Raw genomic sequence first — 24,622 nt, forward strand, 5'->3', positions numbered from 1 at the left:
GTTGGGATGAACCCTGATTGATCCGAAGGTATAAGTGCTGGAAGCAAGTGCATGAGCCTTTTTGCTAGTACTTTTGTGTAGAGCTTAGCATCTAAGTTCATCAGGGCTATCGGGTGGTACGAGCCCGGGAGCTCTGAGTCTTTCCCCTTTTTGGAAAACTGACCAATTTCGCCTCGTTCTTTGATGGGTGACATTGCCTTCCCCCTTAAACGTATTGAATAGTTTTGTTAATATGGGAGCTAGAAGGTCTTGGTATTGTTTATAAAAGCAATCCGGATATCCGTTCGGGCCCGGTGCTTTATTTCTTGGCAGAGGTTTGATTTCTTTCCTGACCTCTTCTTCTGTTATATCACCCTCCAAGGTTACCCTTTCTTCTGTAGAGGAGGAGCCGCATGCCCCTACCGGAAGTCCCGCCCCCATTTTGCCTATATGTTGGAAGCCGGATATTGCGTCATGCGCAACACCAATAATTATGCCTATATCACAAAAAGCCTTTGAGAAAACATTATCTGATGAACCCCCAGAGAACTGACAGTCTCCTGGAAGAAGTTCCCAAAGGAATATAAAGATGAATGAAAGAGAAGATTGGGTGACATCACAAGAAGTGAAGATAACGCACTAAGAAGAAGGGTCAAAGAAGAGAACGTATAGATCTTATTGAATCTGATGACGAAGCAAAGAATCGAGTAACCTTTCATGTGCGGAATGACGATTGCACGTGCAAAGGGCACTGCAGAAAATATAAGCCGTTTTATAACTGTACAGATGCTGTAACGCAAGTAGATTAAGTGATCGTAAAGGCTAGCTATACATAGTGAATAGACTGCAGGGGTTGCGGCTATTATGTAGAATCTGGAAATTTGATGTCGCAACTTTAGCAAGACAGGACCTGTGAAGAGAAAGGCTGAAAGTGTGGAGCAGTAGAGAAAAACAGCTGGAGATCGAGGAAGGATCGAAGAGGCTGTCTGGCCGAGTGTATAAGATTTGGGCAGCCAAGAAATGGTCATCTATCTTTAAAGATACAAAGGACGTGAGAACGAGACGAGCTCCTGTTAAAGTACGAAGGAAAGACACCATGGATGCAAAGTTTGATTCATTTCATATTATTAAATATGAAAAAGAAGCTAAAAAACATTCTCCTGTCACATGGGTGAGATAGAAATAGAAACTAGGCATGCAGCACCAAGGCTTGAAGATAAGAATGTGCTCACACTCCCTTCTATTCTCCAGAGCAGCGATACTTTGCAAGGCCGAGTTCAAAGACATCGAACGATGCGCTACATCATTTAAATGGGCCAAAAGTTTTCACTTTGTCTGTAATTTTGGGGAGAATCTGATTATCTAAATATTTCTCCTATTTATCCGGACATGGGCTGTCTTAGTTATACAATGTTTGATAGTATTTCCATAGGATCTTCCCCGTGTCCTCATCCTTCATCTTGATCAACCCCTGTTCATCACAAAGTCTCATCACTGTCCTGGTCTTTTCCTGTGCCTTTAGTTGCCTTGCCAGGAGTTTATCAGCCTTATTGGCTTTTATATAATATAAATATAAATATGTTTTAGATATAGGAGTGCTTTTCCTGCCTGTTTGTTGTGAGGCATTCCCCATTGGCCCTGCATGTGTTTTAAGGCTTGTCTCTGTTTCTTAGTAGGCTTCTTTGACATTTACCCTTGTATCTCTTTTAGCTTCCCCTCCAGCTCCTCTTCCCACCTTCGCCTTTGCTTATCTCTACTTGCTTTTTTAGCTATCAATTCCCCCATCAACCTGCCTTAAATGCATCACATTCTATCCCCTGTTGTAGGCCACCTGTGTCGTTTTCTGTAAAGTATTGGTCTATTTTCCCCCTGATGGAGTCCACTATGACCTTGTCCAGTAGAGGTTCTGCTGGGAACCTCCCCTTCCACAAGCCTCTAGCACGGCATCCCATATCAAAAGTTGACGTAACCGGGTCATGGTCCGAAAGTGAAATGGATCCTACTTCGACGTCTCTGACCTTGCCCACTAAACCTGTTGAGGCCCATACATAGTCTATCCTCGAAAGTGAGGAATGAATGTGGGAATAACATGTGTATCCCTGATCTTGTCCACTCACCCCCCTCCACACATCCTGAAGCGTCAACCTTTCCATTCTGTTTTTCAGGGTCCTAGATGGGGTTACTGCCCCCTCTCTCTTGTGCGTTGTACTATCAAAGTGTGGGTCCCATGCTAAATTGAGATCCTCAGCCATTATGATTTCACCCCAAGCAAAATCTTTCAAGTTAGAAATGACCCCCTTCAAAAAGCCATCCTGACCAGTGTTGGAGGCATAAATCGAAGCCTGAGTTTGTCTCCGGTCGCCCATAATTTTAGTCAGATACAGAAATCGCTCTTCCTTATCCTCCCGCGCTCCCTGCACCTTTATCCCCTGGCCATCTCGTATTGCTAACATAACTCTGTTAGGCAGAATCACATGCAGTACTCTTTGGGAACACTACATACAATTAAGACTATAAGTGTACGTACAATTTCACCTTTGGGACAAGCCTGTACTACACATTAATGTGGTAGCAGTGGCTGAGCAGTCAGACTTATCTCAAGAGTAAAGTGAGCAGTACAAGAGGTTACACAAAGGGGCAGCAATCACAGTGGTTCAAACAAACACTTACTCAAGGTTTCTTGGTAAAAGAATATACATGTATTTACATAGTCATTTGGAAAACATTCCACTAGTAAGAGCAGCTCAATATCACAATCTAATATACTATAATACACAACCAATCAGTTTCTGAACAAGTTCAGCTCCACTGATGTGGGGGCAAAATGGCACTTCAGTTACTTTAAAAAGGGGTAAAAAGACAAGGTTAAAAGAATTAAAGCACAAATACTTTCAGAGGTAGGGCAAATAGTTTCAGTTCACTACAACCAGCAATTCAATTCAATAGCCCTGGGCCAAAGTCAATGGTTCAGAATCTTGGATAAGATAGCACAGTTCTGGTAGTAAGTCTTCGCCACGGTTTTAGAAGTAGTTGGTCAGACGAAAAGCTATATGTCGGTTTAGGGAAGGGCATGCCTTCAAAGTTGGGAAAGGTTCACAAATATTCACCACGGCAGAAAGGATTTCTTGACCGCACTTGCAGAGTACCTTTTAAATGAAGAAGAGCTGTGGCTGAGGCAGTTTTTCCTGGCAGTTCCTGCAGTCTTGCTGTTCCTGAGCTTCAGTCGTGGGGACAAGAAGGAGGACATCGGGCGGTTCCTGCGCTGCCCTGGGAAGAGGCCACAAGCTTGGCAAAACGTCGGTTTAGGGTGAGAGTGCCTTAAAGACCACAAACTTGTATCCTTCTCACCGGTTTTCAACAGCACTCTGAAGAAAATTCAACCAGTATAGAGACGGTGTCCAGGTGACTTGCGAGTTGGTTGTTCCCACCAAACTCAAGGGAAGAAGTTAACCTTGAAGGGCCTCATTTCGATAGAGTTTCAGGCAATTCAGACCCACAGCAGGGCTTCACCGGTTGACCAGGAGTTGCAGCAGTCGTCTTCCTTCTGCTCGTCTTCGGTTCTTTCGTTCCAGTGATCGACTCTGCTTTCCAAGTCCCAGAGGCCTGCTTTTAAACAGTTTTCCCCCATTCATTCAAGCCTAGCTGTCACTCACCCAGCAGGGTGGCTGTCCTTGCCAGACAGCCAGCTGGCCAATCATGCCAGAGTGCATTCAGGTCACCTAGGAAACTAAGCACAGGGAGTTTCGGGCACCTCCCTCACATACTGTCCACCCCAGACACTCAGGCGCCAGAGGAGGTCTCCAGCACTTAAGCCCACCAAAGTTCAATGAACAAAGGGACTAAACCTCGTTTGGCGCACAGAGTTAAACACAAGAAGGACCGTTCCTAAAAGAAACAGCAAAAAAAGTTGACCAGAGCCTGTTTTTACAGATAGGTCTTGGGCGCCATATTGAAAAACATGGCTGCCCAGATTTTTAGCTACCGGTGTTCGCGGTCGGAAAAAATCATGGTAGTTTGTTCTAGACCACTGCCACCAGCCATTTCAAGAGGTAAAGGGTAGCATTTGACTGTTACATTAGTGTTTAGACACAGGGGATGCTAGGCAACCCCTCCAGCACTCTATAGGAAGATAGTGTGTGCTGGGTATGTACATTTAAAAAGACTAGTAAAGTCAATTTAACTTTATAAGCTCTGGGAGACAGTAGTTAGTTCCAGAGAAGGTATTTAAACCTTGGGAAGTCTGAAAGACATCATGTGCCACTGCACTGAAGGTGCTGTGTGACACACAAGAAAAAGATGATGCCTATGGAGTTGTTTTAAAACTCCATATCCAAAGAACAGAAAAGTAAAACACACATCAAAATGAAAAGTTCAAAGTCCCAAAATATAGCAAAAGAGCTAGAGGGCTCTAAGGTAGAGGGAATTTAGCACTTGAGTGAAAATTCTCCCTAACAAACTCCTGCCCTATTCTCCCCTGCATTGGCTTGATATGTTTGGGAGAAGCCTCTCAGGCTTTAACAGTGTTTGTCCTGTTTCTTAATGTGCGTTTCTTGGTACATTAATACGCCTGCTTTCAATTCCTTCACAAGGTGTTCCACCTTTCTCCTTTTAATGGGGGTGTTTAGTTCCCTCACATTATATGTTAGTACTTTTAGTGTCGCCATCTTGATGATTATTCCATCCACTTTTCGTCTCCTTGACAGTAATTGCTCCTACCCTCCCCTCCCCTTAGCCCTTCCCCCAAATCCCCCATCCCCAACTTCCCCTACTTCCCCTCCCCCCAAACTCTGCAATCCCCTGAGGAGAGACCAGGATCCTATGGTTGCCCGGACGCCTTGTCTGCCGCGCTTGGCCCTCGTATCTCCCAGGGACATTCTTGTGAGGGATGCTAAACCCCACTGCGAGTTCTAATTGTCTTGTCTTCTCCCACCCCTAGGGGTCCTTGCTCAGTGTAACACTGGATGTCATTCCCACCCCATTTCTTACTTGTGTGTCTTGTGGGCTGCACGTACAGTCTCTGGCCTCTCGTGGACTGCCATGTATTTTTATTACCCCCGCCTCTGACCTTTTTCCATTCACACAGTTTCCTCCGGGGGTTATCCCTTCTTCGTTGATCCCCATCCACGTCCTGTGTGTCTCTCCTTGCAGGTTCAAGATCAGATCCCCTTCTTCACATGTGGTGATTCTGTGTTGACGTCCTTCCCACATAAGCAGCAGTCCAAAAGGAAACATCCATTTGTATCGCGTTTGCTTTGACGTTAAGAGTCTCACCACAGGGCCCATTTGCCTTCTCTTTTGAAACGTGGTTAGCGCTAGATCTTGGAATAGTTGCACCTCTTCACCGTTGATTCGGACCTGGGCTGCTATTCTCACTTTCCTCAAGATCCTTTCCTTTCGGGTGTATGATGTGATCGCAACTAGGACCTCCTGGGGTCATACCCCCGGTTCCCCAGATCTTCATGGATCCGGTCTATCTGCACCATGTCCGGTTTAGGGTCAAAGATTCGAATATAAAGGTTTGAATAATAATACATTCGAGTCAAAAGGACCGGAAAAAAAAGACTGAATGCTTTTTCTTTTTTGGGGGGTGGGGTGGGGCCCCTCCCCAAACCCCGGGGTGGGGCCCCTTCCCAAACCCCGGGGTGGGGCCCCTCCCCAAACCCCTGTTTTTTGGCCAAATACCTTTATTCTTACCTATACCAAAACCCCAAAAAAGAAAGACATTATAAAAAAAGGCATTCAGTCTTTTTTTTTGTGGTTCTTTTGACTCGAATGTATTGCATCGATCCTTTTGTTTTCGAGTTAATGACTGGACACCCCATGTCCTCTGCCTCTTCCGCTAGAATTTTTGTGAACAGTTTCTGAGTTGCCTTCAAGTCCTTATCTTCGACTCGTTTCGAGAGATTTTCAATTCTTATGTTGGACCTCCTTGATCGGTTTTCCAAGTCCTCACTCTGTATTTCTAGGTTGTGTGTTAGGCGTGCTATACGTTCTAGGGTCTCCCCTGTTTTCTGCCAATCTTCTTCCATGCTCTGCATAGCTCTTTCCATTATGTCCGTTCTTTCCTGCAACATCCATTTTTAGCTCCTGAACAAACTGTGTGATTGCTATTTTTAGTGTTTCGAATTGGGATTTGGGATTTGGAGGAGGCCATAAACTGGTCCTGGAACTCCTTAAACCATCCCTGCATGTCTTCTTTGCACATGGCCATCATGCCTGTTGGCCCTGCCTCTTTGTTTGGTGAGATTTGCTTCTTGCCTCCAGGCCCCGTGGTCTAAGGTGTTTCAGCGCCCCACATTTGTTTGATGCTCACTGCCTGTTTTGGAAGGGGGGTTTGTTGAGTAGCCACCACTGCCACTTTTCCTCTTGTTTTGGACATGTGGAGAATAAGTCCCATTGGTGGGTTGGCCTGCTCTTGCCCTGGACTTCCTGAGTACTGCGTCTAGTGTTGTCTGTTTTCTTGTCCTCCTGTGCTCTCCGCTCAGCCCTTTTGGTCTTTCGTTGGGTCCCTGGGTATTCCTTCCTTTACTGGGTTTATGCCTCTTGACTTGGGTTTACCAGAGTATTTATTGGCTATTTTTGTACCTCTTTTCCACCCTATGATAGGTTTGATAGGTGGGCCTTGCTTTCTTTGTCCTCCTAGTGTTATTGCCTCCTTTTGTGTGTCCCCAGGGCTCTCTGCACCCTGCTGCTTGTGTGCGTTTTGTGAGGGGGCACTCCCTTCCTGCTGCCTTGGTTGCTGGGTTTCTATGATTTGGGCCACGTGGCGTGCCCCCGATACCACGCGGGTGGTTGCACTGTGAAGCCTTAGGACGCTCTCTTCACTGTTGTGGGACTAAGTTGCTGTTCTATCTATTTGCCAGTGTTTGTCCATCCTGGGGGGGGGCCCTCTACCCTTAACCTACCTGTGGTAGGGGCTGTGGATATTTTCTGACAGTCATTGCCCCCCTATTGGACCTACTTTAAACACGGCTGGGATCTGTTTGGGCTCCTCCTCAGCTGGCGTCCCTTCCGTAAGTTCCGATTGCTAGCCTTATATGGGTACCCGGTGCCCCTCCGGTTTCCTCACTTCCCTGTTATGCCTCCAGCCGAGGATCGGTTCTCGTGATGCCTCCCTGATGTGTGCCTGGCTGTGTGCACCCCTCAGCGATGGACCCACCGGTCCCTCCTTCCGTCCAAGTGTTCGCCTGCCGGTGCGCACCTCTTCAGTACTTCTTTGCTTCCCCTACCCAGAGGCTACCAGCGGGGTTGTACACCTCCTGCTAGTAGTTCCTGTTCGCTCCTGGTTTAATGTTCCTGCTGTTTGGGTAGCGGGCTGGGCTTATCACCCTTTAATCCTTGGCCACAACACTTTGCTGCCCTTGGTAGCCCGCGCGGGATGTCCTGCGCTTTTCCCTGGAGTCAGCTTCCGTCCCTCACTGTCTTCTGTGGTGGTTGCCAGCCCATGCTAATGTTGGGGGAGAGGTTGCCTCGTCCCACCCCCCCTTACCATTTTCGTAATGAATATGATCACGTGTAAGCCAAGGGGGGAAGACGCCCCCACCCCTGCGGCACTGATCCGCACAAACTAATATAAACTGCCATGTAAATAACCAAGTGTATGCCAATGCAGAGAGACTCCATTTTGTAATACTATGAACGCCATCTTTGTACTAGGCCCAGAAGCCGTCCCACTGCAGATTCAGCACTCCCATTCCCAGCACCGCGCACAGAGAGCCCACAGCCCCGTCACCCTTTTGCCAGCTCCACATGAGCCGTTCTCACGAAGGTTCAGCCATTTATTGTTGCAATTGTTTAGTATAATTCCCAATGACTGTGCTCTCTCCCGACTGTGAGACCAGAGCAGGCTTAGGCCTGAGGTGCCCATCCATCTCCAGAAACCTGTTCATACCCCCTCGACCCCCATTCCGCCAGACCACCATGCACCAGTCCACCAGTCCCCCACTCTCTTTCATGTAGATAAGCATTTACCTTCTGACCCTCTAGCACTGGCCAGTCCAACCCCTCGCCCCCCTGTGTGGCTAATCCTGCATGGCAGTATATTGTCCCCTAAAACTAACACAAGTCTGTGTATATCGTGAGCACTCAGGTACATCAAACACCACAAGGGAGACACCTGGAAGTGAGGCCTCATGGCCACTGACCTCTAGAGTACAGAGGTTGGAATGGCACTATATTGTTGTGTGACCACAAGCCGACGCCCCATTCATATACATGGTTTTATGGTGTTCATTATTCATGTTTCATTAGTCATTGTTATGTTAGCTTAGAGAGATAGGATTGTTCCATTCTTGCCCTGACCTTCACCGCGGAGATGTGCCTAGCAGACCCACGTGCCACCAGACTGACCGGGAGGCAGCAGCCAATGACAGCCTTGCATCCCCTATAGAGTAGGTTGCACCTTAGCATCCACCCAATCCTTATCGTCATTTTCGACGGTATTTGATGTATCTTAGCATCCACCCAATCCTTATCGTCATTTTCGACGGTATTTGATGATGGAATGGATGACTACATTTCTTCTTATAAGCTGCTGCCCATGTAATTGTCAGCAGTGTGGTCTCGGGCAGCAGAGTTCTTTGCTTGCACACTTTATTTTATATAAAGTTTGTCTATCCATGCAACTCATCTCCTGGTCTTATTCCCTTACGGGTGTCTACTTTACTTCCATATTGCATGAGGATATGTATTTATTTTGGGAGTGTGCCTTCACTTAATCCACGTAGAATCCGGGCGGCTCCTGGAAGCTGTGCCACCCCGCTCCGTTGCACCGTCGCGTTGTCACTATCGAGGGCTGTAAACCGCTCCGCCTAGCCTGCCTCGTTGTTTTCAGAGAGGTGTTCCTTCTTTGTGGCCCCGTGGGGAGAGGTACTTACACACGTCCTCTACCCACGGCGGCCATCTTGGAATCTACTTGTCCACTTTTAACATTAATGAGCATGATAATGATGAATAAGGAATCAACAAGTAGACTGTGCACATTGGCTGAATCAGTACGGACATCTTTAGATTAATTAATTGGGCGCCCAATTGAGAAGATCAGTATGGAGTACTCAAAGTGGAATTTGAGCGCAAAGTAGATGCCTGGGATTGGGTTTCCAGTTATGATCATATGCAGACTCTGAGGTGGTACCCCAGACACCATATGGTAAGATATTCGTGCATGAAGCCTCAAAACTATTTGGTCAAGTGTACATCTGGATTGGTGAGAAGGTTTTCTTTTCTTTTGAGAATTGACCATCTCCCGTCTATGACCCCCCCCTTGCGCCGCAGCTGGGGATGTCCTGGGAATACTGTACATGAAGCTTGTATGTCAACACTAACATCTTAGAAACTGCCCAACACGTACTGATCTGGTGCAAATCTCTGATAGACCTGTATAGTATATAGCAAAATGTCTTCAGAATATAAACACATATGTTTGAATGTCCCATGTTCCTGTGTGAAACAAAATGATTACATTTGTATACAACATATCCCAATTCTTGTCATATGGGCAGCAAAAGGATCAAGAATAATACCGTGTGAGGCCCTTATGAAAGTTTGGCGCATATGGTCCACAGTTCTGGCCTGAAGGTCTGAGCAAAAATGGACCTACGAGATATTTCATGGGAATCACAACTTTTGGGAAAGTCCCTAACCATTTTGGTGCACCCTGCAACTACACACATCTTTCCAAATTAACCTTATTATCCTGCACTTTTCTGGGAATGTTTTGTGGAACTTCATAAGCCAATATATTTTGATTCTTCCTTTCCTTCCAATTCCCTGGATCCCCTTTATGACCTCCTCTATCCCCTCCCTGCATTTCCTTCTGTGTCCTGAATATGTTATCATTAGAATGCTATTCGACCCATTGTATATCCTTTAACTGTATCCCCACCTACCATTTGCACTGAATTGTTGTTGTGCTGTTCCCCGAATTGTGTTGCTAATGAATAGGTCATATCCGGTTCCTTTTTTCCTCTAGTACATTGCATTTTAAAGTATGCATTGTACTGCTAAGTTGCATGGTCAGTGTAGCATGTATATTGCAAATTAATTGTTTCAGTTCTTAAATGCTCTAATGAGATTGTTCCAATTGGAAGAAACCTTCAACAATTATTATAATTTTTTGGTCCAAATATATGAGTATCGCTACATAGCAGCCCAGAGGTTTGGGCCTCCCCAGTGACCCTTTATCTTTTCTTGGTTCATGCAATCTGTCATTCAAGGTTTTCTTGACATTGCAATTTAATGTATGTGCTCATTGAGGAGAGGAGAGACACATTGTTATAGAATTTGTGAATTTCTATTTTGTTCAGCACACCCCCTTGCAATTTACACAATCTTATTGTTGCAATGGACAACTGAGGCTGTTCAACCTTTGAGAGTTCTCACTGGTCGTGTTTATCTTTTCCTGATTATGGTGACATGATCCAAGACGTGTCTTCATTTGGCTGCTCTTCTCATACCCGGGATTACAATGTGTGGGAGCGAGGGGCCAATGGGCCCCTCTCTGCCATCACTTCTCAGTACAAAACTCGGACCAAGTGCCTCTAGTGGTGGGTACACCCCTCGCCCTTATGCAATGTTAACTTTGGGTTACATTCGCGTAGATGGGACCACCGAGCAGGACACGGGGCATCCATTTTTTGTACCCCCTTTCGACTCCATCTTGGTGACCAGGCCTCAATGCGATAGTACAAAATGCCTCTCTCCCTTTTGCCCGCCGCAGTAGCTCGGAGCACATGGCCCCCACGTTCGTTCCCACTCCTGCTGGAAAACTATGCAGCTCCATTCTCACGCTGAAGCCGGAGCTGCTTGCAACAAATAATAAATGTAACACATCCCTTTTTCCTCTGAGCTCACTGTCCTGCATGTGAACCAACATGAGCCAAGCACATAGCTCGTCTATCTCCACAAAAGTGTCCTTGCCCTCTTACCCTCGCCAGTTGAAACTTATTGCCATTCTAACCCTGTGTCATTGCAAGGCATTCCTTTCATGTGCCAGACTGCCAACCATGCTATGAAGCCCACCCAACAGACCCCCAACTAACATTAGACCCCTGCTGCAGTATATCGTGCCCAATACTAACAAATGCCACATACCTGAGATTCTTGTGAGACTAACCCTATAGTTCAATGACAGTATTATAGAGGTCAAGGCCCTTAAACCTGTGACCTGTATATCCAAAATGTTGTAGATGATATAAACTCTTGAGTGATTAGTACTATGACATGATACACTACTGAGGGTCTTTTGATCAACCATTATTTAGTGCATTCATTACTCAGAATGTATTTTTTTAGCTTAGCTTAGATAGTGACCACCGTGTCTCACAACGACCTGACCTTCACCCATCCGGAGCACAGATGGCTGATGTCAATCCTCCCGCCAACCAAGCAACCAACCCGGAGGAAGAGATGATCCCCACACCTAAGACACCACCCCGGCTGACCAATCCAGGTCCAACGTAGCATCATATGTTAAAGATGTCAATGTACTATATAAATGTGTTGTAACCTTGATGTGGTCAGAGCGCTCTCAGAGATCTAGATAAACTTTTCCTTGAACTCTCGCAGCCTGCTCTTTTGTGCCTTAATCCCTGTCCAGGGAGTGTCTGTATTATTCATTTTTTCACATAGAGTCGGGGAGGGCACAAACATTTGGTGACCCCCTGCGACGTGATCGGAGAGGTGCCTCGAGGCCGGCGCCGTGCGGCGAGATCCGGGATGCCCCCCAGCAAAACCATTGCCTCCGCGGCCGATCAGCCTGTGCGCACTACGAAGAAGGGTCAAGGGTTCCTGGTTGACGAATACCCAAATGAAAAGCTGCTCGCCGAGGCGAGCCACGGCTTGGTTGGGGTGCGAGCCTGCCTGGGGTCGGACTGCGAGCAGCAACCCTCGGGTCACCTGACTGAACACGTGAGTGCCGTTTGCGAAGGTTACGAAGGAAAGGTAAGGGGGAAATATGGGGGACAGGTGGTAACGGGTAATAGGGAAGAGTAGGGCCTGTGTGAGTGATGAGGAGGCTTTTCTGATCCGTCCTTTATATGGCCATTAGGTTTTTGTAAGAAGTGAAGAGAAAAAAGAGAAGTGGTATCCTAGCCCGAATGGGGTAGAACGCGGTGCTGCGTTGCATTGTCTCGTCCAGTGCTGAATAAATAAGTGAAGATACAAAGAAAATAGTAGGAGTCTCGTATATTGAGTAGACTCGGAGTAGTTATTTAGAACATTCTTCTTCTGGGTACGAAAGGATTCTTGAAAAAGAGTAAGAGGGTGTAAGAGGTGGGGAGTGAATGAGAAGAGTAGGCGAAACGGGGAAGGGGTGGTAAAAAAGAACAAAACGGGGAGAAAACGCGCGCAGATAGTGCATGTGCATGATAAGTGTTATACGTGCTTTTGTGTTCTGTCCATTTTTCGTCAAGGATATCCAAGTACTGTGATTAATTTGTGGTTAAAGTGGCAAAATATGCAAAAATGAACTGTTGAATTTGAACATGCAACAACTATAAGGTTAACGTTGAAAGTGATTGATATATTTATCTAACTGAGAAGATTTGTGGTGTATTGTCCAGCTAGAAGGAAAGAAAGACTAGTGAAGAAGTGCTTAAAGGGAAAGAGAGGTCGAAGGGCAAGTACAGACAAAGGGAGAAAAGGAAAAGATAGCATTAAGGGGGGAATAACACCACTAGCACATATTTGTCAGCACCTTCCGTTATACAGTGAGAAAAAACAAAAATACCACGATCAATGGTTGACGGAGATAAAAGGGGACAGTGTGACGCCAATTTGGCCAGAAGGTGGGTCATTCGACAAAAGGGTGTTAGATTTAGTATTCACACACTTGTTAGAAAGGTATAAGGGGAAACAACTACAAAATAGAAGAGAAGTACTAGACTTGTGGTGAATGTTTGAAGTTACGCCTACAGCAGAGGTAAATAAAGAAAGAACGAACGAAAAACAGAAAACGCAGGAAGAGCTAAGCGGAACGCCAAAGGGCGAGTGCACAACCACTACAGCTGAAGGCGATACAACCAAAATATATCCTTTAATGTCAAGGCCAGCAGTAGGATACAGTGAGCCCCTATACATACCAGCATGTCTCACCCCCGCATCCACAACCGGAGCAGTTGCCACAGCACCACCACCCTATGATAAAGGAGGTTTGCATGGCCCAACAAGTGCACCCCCCGTGAATTTGGCACACTTCACTGGAGAATTAGACCGCCAGTTAGCGCATGCACAGATGGAAATAACGCGGCTAAGAGCATTGTGCGATAGAGGCCAAATGCTGCCAGGGGGAGGAGAGGTGCCACCATTATCCATAGCGGATCTAACGACAACATTGAGCACAGCAGGGGAAGTGGCGCAAGCAATCTCAGAGCCAGCGCGATCAGTATCATCACAAGGAACACGCATACCACAAGGGCAAGAGAAAGAGTGGCGGTCAGGGGAGTTCCTGTTCCATCTAAATGACAAACCCGTGAGGATTATACGCCCACCCACCCCAGAAAGTGAGAGAGGGGAAGGATGTGAAGGGAACAAAGAATCCGAAATAGAAGAGATGTGGAGTGACTTAGACGAATATGAAGAGGCAGCTGCCGAGACCGGGTCCCCACTGCCAAACCGCTGTTACCCAGATACACCATCGCCACCACTATGGCAGGGTAGACTAAGACAGCGAGGGGGAAATATGATGGTAAGTAAAATAAAGAAAGGTGCGGTAAGTAAGGTAGGAAAGAAACACGAGTTACAAATGCCATTGATACATAAAGGAGCAGGTAGGCCACACTACATTCCATGGGCTCAAATGGATAAAAACAACTTGCTAAAGGTCCTCCCCCCACTATCGGGAGGGGCTGGGAAATGGATACACGCCTTTGAGAAAAACACAGCAGGAGTGCCGCTAGTGATAGGGGATGTGAAGAGTTTATTAGTGTCAGCAATTGGTGACCAAGCAGACGCAGTGTGGGAAAAGGCCGGATTCACCGGAGTAACGATGAGTTGTGACCGCCACGATGGGTCGGGATTCAATAACGTTCGAGCACAAGTGTGGGATGCATTGCGGCGCACGTTTCCAGATATTCTAGATTTACATTTAGTGATGCAGTGCACAATGGAGGAGAACGAGGATCCTACGCAATTCAGACTGCGGGTGCAGGATTTATGGAGAAGCGAAACTGGCACGGCGTGGAACCAGTCCACTGCCTTGTTTTATTTTATCATTAAAAAGGGGCTCCCGGAGGAGGTACAGAAGGCCTTGGACAAAATAGCTGGGATAGAAGCCAAGGGCTGGCCTGAAATACCGAGTATAATTGTGCACCACTGCAGGAGGATCAAAGAGAGAGAAAAGGAGCTAGCACAAAAAAGGCTGGCAGACGAGGCGAAGCTGGTACAGAACAAATTAGTGAAGGTCGCCGCCTTCAACGCCAGTGCAGCCACAGACCGAAAAAACGAGGGGGACGAAGGAGCGGGAAACAGACCAGCAACAATAGCGGCACTGCGGGCCACAGGAGGACAAGGACAGTGGAACGGAGAAGAGCAATCCGGTGGACAACAGTGGCAAGAAAGACCAACAAGAGGAAGAGGTGGGTACCGTGGCCAGAGAGGAGGGTTTGGAGGTATGGGAAATAGAGGATTTGGCGGTCAAGGAAGGAGAGGCGGACCACAAGGGTCATGCTGGAACTGTGGGAGATGGGGACACTACTCCAGAGATTGTAGAATGCGGCCTTCAGGGTATTTCCAGGGGCAACAGCCCATGGAGAACAAACAAGGTTGGAGGTGCCCACACCCAGGTAGCCCCTATGGACTACCGATGGGAAGTGGGAGACAGCAAGACCAATGCTATAACGAACCTCAGATGCAACACGGACAGCAACCACCACCACAACCTATGGCAAGACAAAACGCAGTAGGAAGCGCAACCAATAATTGCTATGCAACATCTGCAAACGGTGCGCCCGCACCATACTGTGGCGTGACCATGATTGGAGACAATGGCCCTCATTACAACTCAGGCGTTAAGGGTTAACGCCACCGTTAACCCTTAACGCCTGATTCCCACCTTAACGCCTGCTTTTTGCAGGCGTTAAGTTCCATGGTGCTAAGGCACCTTGGTGCTAATTACGGCACCGTAATTTACGGTGCCGTAATTAGCGCCTTCCCCACTCCCATTATGCCCTATGGGGCAAAAATGGGAATGGGGAAGGGAAAATTGGAAATGGGGATTTACCGCCCCACTCACCTTGTAATGGGGCGGTAAATCCGCCATCCACCATGGTGTAAACCTAGTTTACACCATGGTGGTAAAGTTGGTGCACTTAGCACCTCAGTTGTAATGAGGGCCAATGTCTTCTCAGTGTCAGGGCAAGAAAGACATTCAGATTAAGACAGCCCACAGGGAACACTTGCGTGTCCAGTCCTATCCACCACCCTATGTGCAGAAGAGGAACCACTAGTGGGGGCAGAGATAGGAAATAAGCAGTTTATCTTTATGGTAGACTCAGGAGCGGAGAAATCATGTCTTATGGAAGGGCTGTTTCTGCTCTCAGGCAGGAATTTAGAGACACCGGGGTTCTCTGGGGCTATTTTAAAAGTTCCTTACACTAAAGATCTTGATATAACGGTAGGGGGAAAAACCGTGCGCGAACTCTTACTGTACCACGAAGACGCGCCAATCAATTTGCTGGGGAGAGATTTGTTAAGCAAATTAAATATGACCATCTCATTTACAGAACGAGGAATAGTGTGTTCAACCCCAGGGGTATGTCCAGTACGAGCCATGTTGATGATCAGCACAGTAATGAACGAAGTTGTGGTGCGAGGAATACCCATTGATATAAGTATGTTCATTTATGGCATCAAGGTATTAGCGCGAGCGGTGCCAGAGATAACGAGAAAAGAATGGAGAACACCATCAGATTTCATATTCCGCCCAATTGCACACACAGACGTCGTGCCCGGCACGATAATGTCCATAGACATGGAGGCTGTTCAAGTATCCAGCAAACGTATTGTGGTCATAGGACTGGACGCGCATGGGTGCGAGTGGAGAACTGTGTTATGCATGGACCCAAACATAATGCTACGAGATATAACAGACGAGGAATTATTCACTGATGGTGAGAATGATGGAGAAATAATAATGGAAATAAGCAACCATGTGATATTATGTTCCAGTACAGAGAGGTACACAACCCACTGATGGCTAGCATTGAGGCCCCACTGACTATATTTGAGGATGACATGGCAAAAGTAACACCTGAAATTTGGACCACAGGGCCCCACGATGTAGGACTACTGCGTGAGGTGACACCAATAAAAATAAAACTCAAGCCAGGTGCAATACTGCCAAGGGTAAAACAATATCCCATATCAAGAGAAGCGGAGGAGGGAATTAGCGAGACCATAAATGCACTCCTGAAACAAGGCATCATAGCACCATCAACCTCCCGTTGTAATACAGCGATTTTCCCGATCAAGAAAGCAAAAGGAGGGGCGCGGAGGATGATCCAGGATCTCCGCCCACTCAATGACGTCATTCAAAAAGAGTTCCCATTAGTGCCTAACCCGGCATCAATATTGTGCAGCGTGCCAAAAGTATCAACATGTTTCACTGTAATTGACTTGAAGAATGCTATCTTCTCCATACCACTCGACCCAGGATCCCAATGCCTGACAGCATTCACATTAGGGAACAACAGGTATGAACATCGCAGACTCCCACAAGGGTATTGTGAAAGCCCCAGCATTTTTAACAGGGTGTTACGGGAAGACATTGGAAACATAGATGTAGAGAGCACCATCATTCAATACGTAGACGATTTACCCGTCTGTAGCCATACAGAAAAAAAGTGCAGAGAAGGCTCGATAGCACTACTGAATGTGCTAGCTACCAAGGGGTACAAGGTAGACAAAGGAAAATTGCAATACTGTCTCGCCGATGTTGTATACCTCGGACAGCTAATATCAAAAGATGGGAAGCGAATACTCCCAGACAGAGCAGCTGCTATACGCAAAATAATAATCCCAAAAACTGTGAAAGACATGCAAAAGTTTCTTGGCATTTGTAACTATTGCCGAGCATGGATCCTTGATTACGCGGCATACACACGCCCCTTACTATAAGCGTTAAAAGAGGCACAGAAAAATAGAGCAGCAATAAAATGGACGCAGGAAATGATAACACAGTATTTGAAATTAAAAGACCGCATTGCTGACGCCTCAGTCCTCGCGAACCCAGATTATGAGAGGGAATTTTTCTTGTTTTCACACTGCAATGGCACACTGATGACAGCAGTACTGACACAGAAAACATCACTAGGTCACAAACCATTGGCTTATTACAGTGTGACACTAGATCCAGTAATGCAAGGCCATTTCGCGTGCGAACAGGCTCTCGCAGCTGCGGCCTTCGCAATTGAAAACAGCGCCACCATTGTCATGGGATGTTCAGTAACGCTATATGAGGAGCATTCCCTGTTCGCCATTCTTGAGCGATCAAAATCAACACTAACAACACAAAAAGCAACAGCATATGAAGTAATAATTTCAAGCCCCAACATACACGTTGTGAGGTGCAAAACAGTAAACCCAGCAACATTGAGGGGGAAGGTGATGACATCCCAAAAGCAAGTGAAAATGCCCTACAGGAGGGAGAAATATATTTCATAGATGGGTCAGCATCAATAAACCCCGAAACAGGGGAAAAACACGTCGGAATGGCAGTAGTGCGCATGGAGGAAGATGACTATGAGACGATTGTGCAGAAGCGCCTCCCATCCCATTACTCAGCACAGGCAGCCGAACGAACTGCCCTGATCGAAGCACTGCACACAGCCAAGGGCTGTGCGGTGACAATATACTCAGACCCAGCCTATGCAACTACCACAGTGCACTCAGGGTTGTCACGTTGGCGTAGAAGGGGATTCAGGAGGGCAGACGGTTCTCCAGTACAGCATGCAACATTGTTGAATGAGCTAATAGATGCATTAGCAGTACCATCGGTAGTGGCAGTGGTGAAATGCCAAGCCCATACCAGCAACACAGATGCAATCTCATTGGGAAACGCGGCAGCCGACGCAGCAGCGAAGGAGGCCTCGTATTTCAATGTGACACCAACACTCGAAAGCATTGTAAAAGCAACCACCACAGATCCACAAGAAGAAGCATACAATAATACCCCAATAGCGCAGATAATAGAATTACAAAGAAGAGCACCACAAGAGGAGCAAGAACTGTGGAGCAAACAGGGATGTAAACAGTCGGCCACAGATCTCATTTGGAGACAGGAGACAACAGGAAAGGTTGTAATGACCATAGAGTTACTAGAAATAGCATTCCAACAGCTGCATTTCCCCGGCCATGTAGCAAAGCAGCACATTGCCGCAGACATCCAGGAACACTGGTTCGTCCCCCATTTTCAAGAGCACCTATCGAAATTCATTGTAGAATGCATAACATGCCAAACATATAACTCAGGAATGACATTAAGGACACTGCGCCATACCCTGCCCCGACCAACAGGACCATTTAGAGAGCTCCACATAGACTATGCTGACATGGGAGAGCGGTGTAATGGAGCAAGATATTTGATTGTGGTGGTGTGCCCCTTTTCAATATGAGTGGAAGCGGCCCCATGTCCCCACCCAGACGCAAAGTGTGCGGCCAAGTTCCTTGTGCGAGAGGTGTTTTCACGATGGGGAATATGCAATGTGATTAGATCAGACAACGGTATGCACTTTGTGAATGACCTCTTTAAGGAAGTGACATCACTCTTGGGGGTAAAACACAAACTATGCTCAATTTATCATCTGATGGCGAAAGAGGTGGTAGAAAAGATCAACGGATTATTAAAGAGTAAGTTCTCTAAGCTGTGTAACACATTGAAGAAAAACTGGGTTTATTGCTTGCCCCTAGCACTGTTCCAATTTAGGACGCAACTATGTAAAGACCACCATTTGAGCCCCCACGAAATCGTGACTGGGAGGCGAATACATACGCCAGTATCCCCGATTAGAAGAGCATCGGATGCGCACAGGGCTGCCACAGTGCTGGGGGAAGAGTTCAAGGAATACCTGACCCAGTTAACATGCGCAGTACACAGCATAGCGCGACAAATAGCACGGCCTTTTACTGAAAATGTGGCGACTGATACTACCACACCGGCCACAGACAGTTCAAGCGGGCCACTGATGCCAGGAGCACATGTGTACATCCGCAGCTTTGTGAGGAGGTGGAATTCACCCAGGTTTCATGGCCCTTAAGAGGTCATCTATAGTACACCCACCGCGGTGAAGGTAAAAGGATTGAAGTATTGGGTGCACTTATCAGACGTGAGGAGGGCACACGATAGTACAATCCCCCAGGAGGAGCAAGATGGTGCCACTGGTACCACAAATGAGGTTGAAAAAGGATAACTAAATTGTCAGTAAAGTGAATATGCAGAGATAAAAGTTATTATATGTATTTTGTTCTGCACGACTTATCTCCTCCTTCCTTCTTTTCTATGTTTTCCTCCTCTCTTCTTTGATTGATCAAAATATTCTCCATACACCTCAACTCTCTCTCTCCCTCTCTATCTCCCACCTTCGTTTCGATTATTGTTCCACGCTTTTTTCCATCGCTGTTTTACTACCATCTTCTCCATAGCAAAAGTACATGTGCAATCGAGTAAAAGAACAAACATGACTAAAAATGATGATTAAATATGAAGTTGAACAAAGAATGTAACTACATGTATATATTGTGGTGACTTAACAAATTTATATCGCCCCTCCAGGTGAAAAATGGCCCAACGACCTACAATTGCGGAGAACCAATTAATGCTAGATAGCGATAGGGTCGCCATTAGGGCTAAAAGGTTCAGTAACGTTGAATGTGTTTTGAAATGTGCTGCAATTTTGATGTCAGTAATGTTGTTTTTCGCAGCTTGGTATTATACCCTTTTATCTTTTGTTAATGACATGCAAAGGGGAGGAAGCGGGGCTAACATGATACGAGAAGGACCGCAAATGATATGGACTGGGGTAAAGACTATATGGAGAGAGTCACATGAGATTAATGTCAACAAAACAGATGTGATGCAACCCTCAGAATACATCACTGTAGGATCAACATGTGTGTCAGTGTAACGTCTCAATGTAAATATGAGTAATGCTTATGGATATAACGAATATGATGGAGATTATTATTGGTCAAATGATTTAATTAACACTAGTATTAATGCGCAGACAACCATATACCGTACTCCACACAACATTGCTGCTACTGATGACGATACACATGCCATATTGAATAGTAATGATACACCCTGGGCTGGAATGTTTCCAATACATTACAAAAGGGTGAAAAACAATAACCAGGAAGGGAGAAGGAGGAGAAAAAGGGGGGCGGGAGGGAAAAGATACGACATCTATCATGACCTGGGGTTAGACGAAATAGAAGATGCCCGCCACCCTGATCAATGAAATAAATGGTATTCCGACATGAGTGCCACGGCAAAGCAAGCAACATATGAAAGCTGCTACTTCTGTTCACTCATTCCGCACGCATCAGGAACACCGAAAATGTTAATACCGCAAGAAGTGCCCTTGTCGGAGGCCCAATGTTTAATTCATCTGGTTTTATGCAGAATAAAGAGCACGTTCCAAGTGCACACCATCACATTGAAAAAACTGGAGAATGAGAAAACGTGCACAAGCAGACGCCACAGAGTAATTTGCCTCAAGGAACCATTTCGTGTCATCAAGGGGACGCGATATGCAGAAAACAAGTGGCACGAAGAAACAATTGAATGCAAAGCAGAAGCCCTTCGAGGCCTATCAAATGACACTTACCAATGGATAAAAGAGGTATGTGACCCCATCTGGTCGCGACTTATCACAAAGCTAACGTGGGTCACAGCATTAGAAAAACCTATCAAAATACAGAAAGAGGTGCCACATGAGCTGTGCTTCCATGGGGAGGGAAGAGTCAACATGGGAGAGACAAAGAAATGCAACAAGACGGTCATAATACCTGACATGAAGAAAGGCACTGCTGCACTGATGGACATGTACTGGATTTGCGGCAAACAAGCTTACCTGCACCTTCCCGAACTGTGGAAAGGAACTTGTGATCTAGCCACCCTCCACACAGCCCTGATGGTAATACCAGAGAGCCACATCCAAGAGTCAGCATGGCAATCGGCTGGCATATCGGCAGCAGAGCAATCGGCTGGCATATCAGCAGCAGGGCAATCGGCTGAACCATCGACAGCACCCCAACTAATAATGACAGAAGCTCCAGTGTATGAACTATTGTCAGAGTATGAACTAAAGAAAAGATTGACATGAAGTAAAAGATCCTCCAAATACATCTCATCCGAATCATCGAAACTCCTTGCTGAGATCCCGCAGAAATATAAGCTCTTTTCATCAGCAGAGACATTCTCCGCCTCACTTCTTGTCCCGGGTTCTGCAAGCACGAGCGAACGCCAAATGGTTGCAGATAGTGCGCTGGGAGCTCATTCAACTGGCTAACGACACTGAAGAGGGTTTCAACGTAATACAAATAGAGCTTCGTGCAGTGCGCCTAATGACAAGGCAAAACAGATATGTCCTAGATCTCCTCATGGCGATGGACGGTGGTGTTTGCCGAAAAATTGGGGGGGCGTGTTGCACATTCGTGCCAACTGAAGATGCTGATAACGGGACACTCTCACATGTGATAACAGCAGTACACAACCTAGGAGAAAGAATGAGAACGGAAGGAGGAGCAGAAGAAAGCACATGGTTCGACAATTTGTTCAGCTGGGTACCATCATGGGTAAATGTGGCAATGAAAATACTGATCCCCATCATCGTCTCTGTGCTACTGTTCTTTTGTGTGTGCCAACTGGGACTACGGTGTTGTGAGAAAAGCATGCCAACCTCAGCTATGATGATGGTAACAATGGGCCAACCAACAACAGTAGCTACCATGATAGATGCACAAATGCAAACAGGGGAATACACTACGCCACAATACAGGATGACAGCAATTTACAGGCAATATGGGGATATAGTTGATAATTTGCATCATACAACGATAAAAGAACCAAGGGAGTTGCAATGGTACCAAGAGGTATGGGTAGATCTAGATGGGGAAGGAGGAATTTACTTAATGTGTACACCAGATGAATATGCCAGAAGAGGAAATAGCCTAAGAAGTGTATGCAGAGCATGGATGCCCATAAAAGGCACCCCTGCGTGGGACGAGGCTGTGGCGGAAGCTGAGTACTACCGAAGGGAGAAGGAAAAGAATAAAAAGTAGAAATATTTGTTACTTTAGATGTAACGAAAGGGGGGAATGTGTGGGAGCGAGGGGCCAATGGGCCCCTCTCTTCCATCACTTCTCAGTACAAAATTCGGACCAAGTGCCTCGAGTGGTGGGTACGCCCCTCGCCCTTATGCGATGTTAACTTTGGGTTACATTCGCGTAGATGGGACCACCGAGCAGGACACGGGGCATCCATTTTTTGTACCCCCTTTCGACTCCATCTTGGTGACCAGGCCTCACTGCGATAGTACAAAATGCCTCTCTCCTTTTACCCGCCGCAGTAGTTCGGAGCACATGGCCCCCACCCTCGTTCCCACTCCAGCTGGAAAACGCTGCAGCTCCATTCTCACGCTGAAGCCGGAGCTGCTTGCAACAAATAATAAATGTAACACATCCCTTTTTCCTCTGAGCTCACTGTCCTGCATGTGAACCAACATGAGCCAAGCACATAGCTCGTCCATCTCCACAAAAGTGTCCTTGTCCTCTTACCCTCGCCAGTTGAAACTTATTGCCATTCTAACCCTGTGTCCTTGCAAGGCATTCCTTTCATGTGCCAGACTGCCAACCATGCTATGAAGCCCACCCAACAGACCCCCAACTAACATTAGACCCCTGCTGCAGTATATCGTGCCCAATACTAACAAATGCCACATACCTGAGATTCTTGTGAGACTAACCCTATAGTTCAATGACAGTATTATAGTGGTCAAGGCCCGTAAACCTGTGACCTGTATAACCCAAATGTTGTAGATGATATAAACTCTTGAGTGATTAGTACAATGACATGATACACTACTGAGGGTCTTTTGATCAACCATTATTTAGTGCATTCATTACTCAGAATGTATTGTTTTAGCTTAGCTTAGATAGTGACCACCGTGTCTCACAACGACCTGACCTTCACCCATCCGGAGCACAGATGTCTGACGTCAATCCTCCCGCCAACCAAGCAACCAACCCGGAGGAAGAGATGATCCCCACACCTAAGACACCACCCCGGCTGACCAATCCAGGTCCAACGTAGCATCATATGTTAAAGATGTCAATGTACTAGATAAATGTGTTGTAACCTTCATGTGGTTAGAGCACTCTCAGAGAGCTAGATAAACATTTCCTTGAACTCTCGCAGCCTGCTCTTTTGTGCCTTATTCCCTGTCCAGGGAGTGTCTGTATTATTCATTTTTTCACGTAGAGTCGGGGAGGGCACAAACAACAAGAAGGTTTCGGATTGCTCAAAGAATTTCCCCAATAGACCTACCAGTAATCTCCTCTAGGGTTGCACATTACTTGCTTGGTTTTCACATTCAAGAATCTAAAATATATGCATGAAACTCTACTGGACTTACCTGTCAACTTACATCTTAATACATTCTAATTTATCGAATCATTTAAACCTTTGATTTCCACTCGATAGCCATCAAAATTCAGAAGCAATTAAACGATATAAATTAACCAAATTACTACATCGTCCATCTGTCTGGTGGAATAATGGATCCAAGGGGCAGCTTCCTCCCAATTCCCGTTAAAAGATTGCGATGTGTGAGGACAACCCTCAACATCCGTAAACCAAAATAAAACAGTTGTTTTATAAAAATGAATTCAATAAATGAATTCATTGAATTCATTCATTCCATATAAATGTGCATTGTTGGTGGAGAAATTAACTAGGAGAGTGATCCCTGAATACATATTGTAATTCCCACAAATGTGTACTGTGTTCGATCCAAGTAGATGAGGATTGAGCATCTGCAAACAAAAACATACTCTTCATGAGATGGGATCCCTGGCACTCTGTTCAAACCCCCTTCACGGATGTACCATTCCCAATATTTAGGGCCTCAAGTATGGAGGTAGCCATGCCACTATTAGTGGCATGGCTACCCCCATACCGGGTACCGGGTTCGGGTTCCCGGAATGGGGAAGTACCTGGCCATTCCGACCTTGGAGGGCCCGGTAATTCCCCTTCCCGGGAAGCCGGACCCGGTACATCCCCATTACAATTTGAGCCTCCATAGGGCTCAATGGGAATGGGGAGGATGCAAACAACGGGCCCGTTAATGACGGGCCCGTTGTTTGCATCATGGTCTGCTTGCGGGACCTGCTAAGAACGCCTGGTAAAACCAGGTGTTCTTAGCGGGTCCCGCGAGGAGAACTCGTACTGGGGCGGTAGAGGGACTAAGGGGCTGGCATCCCTACTGGCCCCGTTATCCCTCTACCGCATACCTTGTAATGAGGCCCTTAGTCTGTTAGTGAGCATTTTGATGAAGACGATGGCGGTGATACAAGGGGCAAGACATCATTGTGTTTGACCTGTTAGGTGGGGGTCTTTGGGAGAAGCTAATGGCCAATGGGATGCCAG

The 24,622-nt window shown here is 46.4% G+C and overlaps 1 protein-coding gene across 3 annotated transcripts in view; it reads left to right on the top strand.

Annotated features, from left to right (window-relative positions):
* LOC138566157 (extracellular calcium-sensing receptor-like) overlaps positions 1-24,622 on the top strand; it is a 578,577-nt gene that overhangs the window by 463,809 nt on the left and 90,146 nt on the right. The window lies entirely within an intron of this gene.

This window comes from Ambystoma mexicanum, chromosome 1p, assembly GCF_040938575.1.
Source record: "Ambystoma mexicanum isolate Mex_15411 chromosome 1p, UKY_AmexF1_1, whole genome shotgun sequence".
Lineage (NCBI taxonomy): Eukaryota > Metazoa > Chordata > Amphibia > Caudata > Ambystomatidae > Ambystoma > Ambystoma mexicanum.